Here is a 6,806-nt window from a genome sequence, read left to right on the forward strand (position 1 = left end):
AAAGTAACAATTAAACTTTCCATGGCTTTTGGAAATCTGATACACCAGCTACGCGCTGATGAAAAGAAGATATATCAAGAAGATTAGAGAAGACTATATAAATTAAATGCCCTTGAAGCAGCCTTAGTTCCTCACCGGACGAGTGGGTTACGTGCTCGCCTACTGGTTTGGTGGCCCGAGTTCTCTCGCCGCTCTGCTAACGCGGAATCAGAGGAATTTATTTCTGGTGATTAGAAATTCAGTTCTCGATATCATGTGGTTCGGATCCCACAATAAGCTGTAGGTCCCGTAGTTAAGCAACCATTTGGTTCCTAGCCACGTCAAAATATCTAAATATCTAATCTTTCGGGCCAACCCTGGGAGAGCTGTGAATCAGTTCAGTGGTCTGGTTAAACTAAAATATACTAACATTTAATGCTACAGCCCTTAGAGAAAGTATAGTACCTATATTGAAAGATAAATCTCTACAGAGTTTTCGGGAATCGAACAGAATCTCTAAAGCTTTCTGGGCAGTATTGTCTTTATATGCACTTGTGCTTAACTGTGGATTTCTTTCTCAAATAATAATGATAAATATTCATAGTAGCGTCAGTCTTTAAAGGAGAGAAACAATGCACAGTTATGTAAATGCGCAGACAGTGTTGTTTTTAAATATAACATTACGGTTATATAACTGTGGATTTGTTAATAATAATAATAATAATAATAATAATAATAATAATAATAATAATAATGATAATAACTATAATAATAATAATAATAAATAATATAATAATAATAATAATAACAATAATAATAATAATAATAACACATCGGAGGAGGAGAACAAAGGAAATTAAGAATGAAATAATGATGATAATAAAAAGGAACATACGAGAGGAAGGAAACAAGAAAACACGAAAATAGTTGTTTTCTGTGGCATTCTGGAGACACTCTAAAAAAAAAATAATAAAAAAGGATAGCGCCTGTGAATCAAACCACAAGTGTAAGAGTAGTAAACACATTAAAATAAGTCTGCCATTCGAAGGGCAAATGAACATGGGCCTACCGTTCACACGATGGTTGCAGGAACACGCCCGACCGCCGACGTCCTCCTTGAAAAAGAAAGCGAAGAGCAGCCCTAAGACGACTGCGAAAACCACGAAACTCTTCAAGCTTTGCTGTCTCATTATGGTTACGTTTTCACTGAAAAAAAAGAGACGATTTAGTTAGTATTAAGCTAAGTCATATGACAAGGTTTCGTTCCAGCCAGCGGTCTCTGCCATAAAAAACCTTCTCACAGCAGTTTCTGTAACAGTGATATAATCGTACCTAGTGGCCATTTTTCGCTACTATTCCACCCCGTCACAGATTCTGTGTTAAAAAGAAAAAGATAGGGCTAACTTTACTCAGACCAGAAGACTGTGCCACTCTGGGGAACACAAGACAAAAGATAGGCTACGTCTAAGCCCTCTGACGCCAAAGTTACGAAGTGTATACGATAATATTCGAAATCAATATATCATACCCTTTGGGCTACGTGAAGTCAAAGGCAATCAAATTCATATCAAAATCGATCTGAACTAGCCTGGATTCCGACAGATTGTCCAGATTATCTTGGATGCCAGAAGTCAGATCTAAAAGCCCGTATGCCGTCGTCTTCCAGAAATCAAAATGGCAACGTTAGGCCTATGAGAGCTGATAGTCAAGAGTCGTAAATAATTCTCTGGAAAGGATGTTGAGTGGATAATGCTCTTGGATTATTCGGACTATATGTTGAGAGATTCTATTCGCAAAAAGGGGTCTTCGGTGTCTGAGTCATCTTAGCTATCTTTCAAAAGGTCATTTGTAGAGAAAGGAATCTCAAGACCAATCTGATTATTGACACACCTGAGGTACAGTCTGGGAGCAAAGGATACCGAAAAGGGGATACTGTATAAAGTGAACACTAATAGGAAAGTAGGAATTTTCCCCATCTTTAAATAACTACGATTATGGGTAAATCGGTTTACATATTTATAATTCTGGACAAACATAAGAACTTTAGTTATACCGATGTTCTAACAAAGTTGATAAGCTACTTCCTAACCCAAATATACTAACAAGTGTTGTGGTAACGATTATGTATGTATGGTGTTTTTTTACGTTGCATGGAACCAGTGGTTATTCAGCAACGGGACCAACGGCTTTACGTGGCTTCCGAACCATGTCGAGAGTGAACTTATATCACCAAAAATGCACATCTCTAACCCCTCAATGGAATGCCCGAGAATCGAACTCACAGCCACCGAGGTGGCGGGCCAAGACCATACCGATCACGCACCTGAGGTGCGCTTTCAGTAGCCTCAGGGCTTAGCAAAATGCAAAACATAATGGAGGCCCAAGAATAGCCACACTTATTATTATTTTTTATTTCTAGGTGAGCCTACATCATGTAAGACAAAGGTAGATGTTTGAAAAGCAAAGGCAGAATTTCCCTGAAAATAAAGAAAGATTTAATTTCAAGTTTTGGCTGGAGCTATTAAGAACACATGCTTCAGTTCCTAGTGCAGGTGGCTTGTCTGTTGCAGGGGTATGAATACGGTGTTTTAAATTTTTCACTAGAAATTCGTGGATTTTCCTGTTTTCAGAATTTCTTGTTATCATTTGTATTTCTAGAATTTAACAACACACACACACACACACACACACACACACACTCACACACATATTATATATATATATATATATATATATATATATATATATATATATATATATATATATATATATATAATATATATTTATTACCGAGGTTCCAACCTTGGTAATCTTAAAAGGTTGGGAGCAATGAACCGTGCAGCTAGGCACTGAAATGACATCCATTTTCTCTTTCTCCAACACCCTCTCTCTCTCTCTCTCTCTCTCTCTCTCTCAACAACACTTCTCTCTCTCTCTGTCTCTTACCTAAGGCAATTAAATCAGACTCGTGAACTACAAAAATTCATTTATTTAAGAGCAAAGCATTAGCTAAATAATTCAGGTTCTTAACAAAATGATTAAAAGATAGATTGAACTCAGATAGCCCACTCCATCTCTCTTCTACTATAACCAACATTAGTTTAGTCACAAAACTAGGCATAGTCATAGTACAGTCTAGTACACCACGGAACATCAGTTAAGTTCCCAATTCTAAATATCAGATCAGTTCCCCTTTGTCTCAGAACCGCCTATAAGAAGACAGGAGAACATATCGATAAGCAAAAGATTATGGATCAAAATAAAAAGGTCAAATAAAATAGAACATCTTTGAAACAATATTCAAAATACAGACAAACCACACTTTTGGCCAAAGAATAAGTATGCTTACCCATTCAACACAGATTTCACACACTTCACTAAAAATACTATTGGAGGACCCATCTTGGTCTTTCGCCAACTCTGTAGCGATCTCCCATCTTGGCTAACTTACTTTCTCATTATATAAGGAAGAAGCTCGCACGCACACACGAACTAACACACATTGTTCACGCCCAAGAAACAGCCTCAAACCAGATTCAGAAGGCACCTCTGCATCAAGTGCCTGTGCATAGAGACAGGACGTGGTCTGATCTGCATAGGCAGCAACTTCGACATCGCGCCACCTGAGGAAGATATGTCAGCACATCCAAAGCTTGTCACTTCCGGCCACTGTTTCCAAGGAGAAGCTAAACTGATGATCCCTACATTGTAATGTGTGTGTGTGTGTGTAGTTAAATTCTTCTGTTAAAAGAGGATAAGTCTCAAGTATATAAGGCCTATTAAATCAGTTTTTTTATAATTCTTATCAACTAAAAATTCCCTTTCGGTTAACATATATGAAAATATATTAATTCCGAGGTAGAGCGAATTAGATATTAAAGTACATTTGTAGCTCGATGTTACACTATTATTATTATAGTTTTGCTTATAATTGTGAAGACAAACGGCTACATTCCAGAATAATCTTTTTATACATAACCTCTTAATATGTTTGTCCTTAGCACTTTCATTTATCATTATTATTACTGTTGCAATTACGTCACACTGTATAAGTGTACAATGAAGCATAGCGTTTTTTATCCCTTGGTATTCTTTAGTTGAACGCCAAAGGTCCAGAGACTAACTGCTGGTATTTTTTTTACTACTTCATCACGAAGAAAATTACCGTCATTATATCTTCGATTTACTTGGTGGTGTTCAGGCGGGATATTTATTACACGGCCGCTTAATAATGACACACGAATCATGTATGAAATGTGCATGTTTGTGTGATGTATGTGAGTTTGTGTGTGTGTGTGTGTGTGTGTGAGGTGTGCTTTCATACCAAAGCATATATATATATATATATATATATATATATATATATATATATATATATATATATATTATATATATATATATATATATATATATATATATATATGTGTGTGTGTGTGTGTGTGTGTGTGTGTGTGTATGTGTGTGTGTGTGTGTATGTGTGCGTATGTGAACGGTATGATAACCATAATAATAATGAGATTTGTAATGACCATGTGTTGCTGTTCGAACTATTTCTGTACGAAGCAGTGAAGAAGAAGAAGAAAGAATCGGAGCGAGAGGCCAGTTGGACTCGGAGCCATTGTTATGGAAAATATGCTCAAGCTTTTGACATCTGCATCTGAAGGTGTTGATGATCGAGGGAGTTGACGATTTGCCGTTTTTCGGTATTATGTTTATTCTATTCAAGGAGAGTGAAATTGTTTTTGTACTTTACCCTGGTAACCTGTTAAAGGTCTATTTGTTTGTGAAGATGCCCTGTGTGATAGGCGTTTTTGCCTCATGCGTGTGTATGTGAGTTTTCGCACAAGTGTGGTTAATTTTGGTTAATGAACACTCAACTTTTGAGCTTGATAAGGGACATTACTACCTGCAGATTTGGACCTTTAGACGCTTTTCAGTCGCATCGCCCATAAAAAGGTAATCATCCAACCACACCTGTCTTAATACCACAAAAGGTTAAGAGGCCTCAATTTATACGTGGCTTATGGGCTCCCTGACGGAAGTGGCGATCGGCTTTCTAGCAGCCGTTTATCTAAGGATATTTATATAACGCTTGCATGTTAGTCCCCAAAAAATCTTAAATTAGCTTTAGTTATTCATTATCAGTTATTTGCTCCATTATTGGTCAATCAAAATCCTAGACCACTTGCCTACAGCGACCTTTCATTATTATTCCGTGTCTGATCATTCCCAACGCCTGGCTCGCCTCTGAGATGAACTGGCTGTATACGGGTCACCATAGTTGAATAACGATCAGGTCCTTAATTTTATGCTTCGGTCCACAGGTAACATACCTGCATAAATCGTTGCACAGACGCAAGCCTTATTAAACAAAGGCGTTGGACTGTTCGAAATGAATAAAAGAAGTTAACCTTGTTTCAAATCTTAGAGCAAACAAGAAAATAGACAAATAAATACCCGATACACCGAAAATGCTGGTAAAGTACTTTGGATATAAAAGGTCAAATGGTGTAACTTCACATTCAAAAAGAAGAAGAAGAAGAAGGAGAAGAAGATGAAGAATAAGAAGGCAATGACAGCAGCTAAATAAACAAGAACCCATAACCACTTTTTATTGTTTTTTTTTGTTTTTTTTTGCATTTTCAAAATTATCGACCACAGTGGGAGACAAGTAAGTTTATAAAGAAAATCATATAACAAGTAGATTATAGCACTGGAAAAAAAACACTAAATATCCCATTACTTGTTTTGAAAAACAATGGGGTACAAATTGTAAACCGGGCCTTGTCTATACTCAATTGCTTTCAGATTTTTCTTACTATTATAGTATACAGTGAGCATTTTATTTCTTCCTCGACAGTCATATTCGAACGAAATCTAATTACAAAATCAACTGCTCCTTAGAATAGCCTAGAGAACAGTGATGTAAGATCGTAGCAGGAAAGTGATCTAATTATTTCACTGACCCATAATTGAAGAAACAAATTGATCTGAGTCTTCAGCGATACTCAATTTCTTTCTCTGGTGTAGAAGCTATCGTTAAGAACAGCAAAAAACTTATTAATACTTACAGATCCAAGATGGATGACTAGTGAATAATATTAACCAGTGGCGAGCAGTCGTACCTGGCAGTCCGGCGAATTCCGTGTCACTGAATGAATCCTACTGCATCCAAAAGCGGTTATTTGGCAGCGAAAGAGGACTATTTAGATCCAGAAGACGTATGTTTGGATACAAAAGACGTCTGTTAGGATACAAAAGAGTCTATTTGGATTTAACGTTTGATTATTACATCCAAAATGTGAGTATTGAATAACGAGAAGAATCCGTCAACCTCACAAAGATATTTGGAGCCCCTGCAGCTTGGAACAGGTACGGAGCGAAATCCTGATGTACTTCATGGAGCAACTCAGCCACTGAATGTCGAATACGGTGAGCGGTCCGAGGCGCTTATGGCACAGCAATCATGACACCTGCATTACAAATGCTGTAAATGCTGTTTAACCGACTCAGACCGCCAACGCACCGCCCCTCCCTCCCTCCCTCTCTCTCTCTCTCTCGCTTATGAATTATAATAACCTTGAAACAGCCAACTCTATGTATGCTGGTCCATAAATAAGAATGTGCTTATTGTGACTGGCCCATAATAACTCTCTCTCTCAACCTCTCTTTTTTTTTAATACCACTTCGTTCATCATAACTGTGAAAATGCCAACTCTTAGTACCTTTGCCCTTAAAAAACAGATGTATGCTCTCTCTCTCTCTGGCTTCTTTCGTCTACCTGTAAAGCTTCAAACCATCTGTCGTAAGTCTTTAATTATTAGTTA

The 6,806-nt window shown here is 37.3% G+C and overlaps 1 long non-coding RNA gene across 1 annotated transcript in view; it reads right to left on the reverse strand.

Annotated features, from left to right (window-relative positions):
• LOC135202031 (uncharacterized) overlaps window positions 1-6,439 on the reverse strand; it is a 15,112-nt gene extending 8,673 nt beyond the window's left edge. The window contains exons 1-2 of the long non-coding RNA XR_010311647.1: window positions 6,051-6,439; window positions 1,049-1,185 (exon numbers count right to left, since the gene is read on the reverse strand). This is a non-coding gene — a long non-coding RNA (uncharacterized LOC135202031). The remainder of the gene's footprint in view (window positions 1-1,048; window positions 1,186-6,050) is intronic.
• Between the last annotated feature and the right edge of the window lie 367 nt (window positions 6,440-6,806).

Source organism: Macrobrachium nipponense, chromosome 30 (genome assembly GCF_015104395.2).
Source record: "Macrobrachium nipponense isolate FS-2020 chromosome 30, ASM1510439v2, whole genome shotgun sequence".
Taxonomy (NCBI): domain Eukaryota; kingdom Metazoa; phylum Arthropoda; class Malacostraca; order Decapoda; family Palaemonidae; genus Macrobrachium; species Macrobrachium nipponense.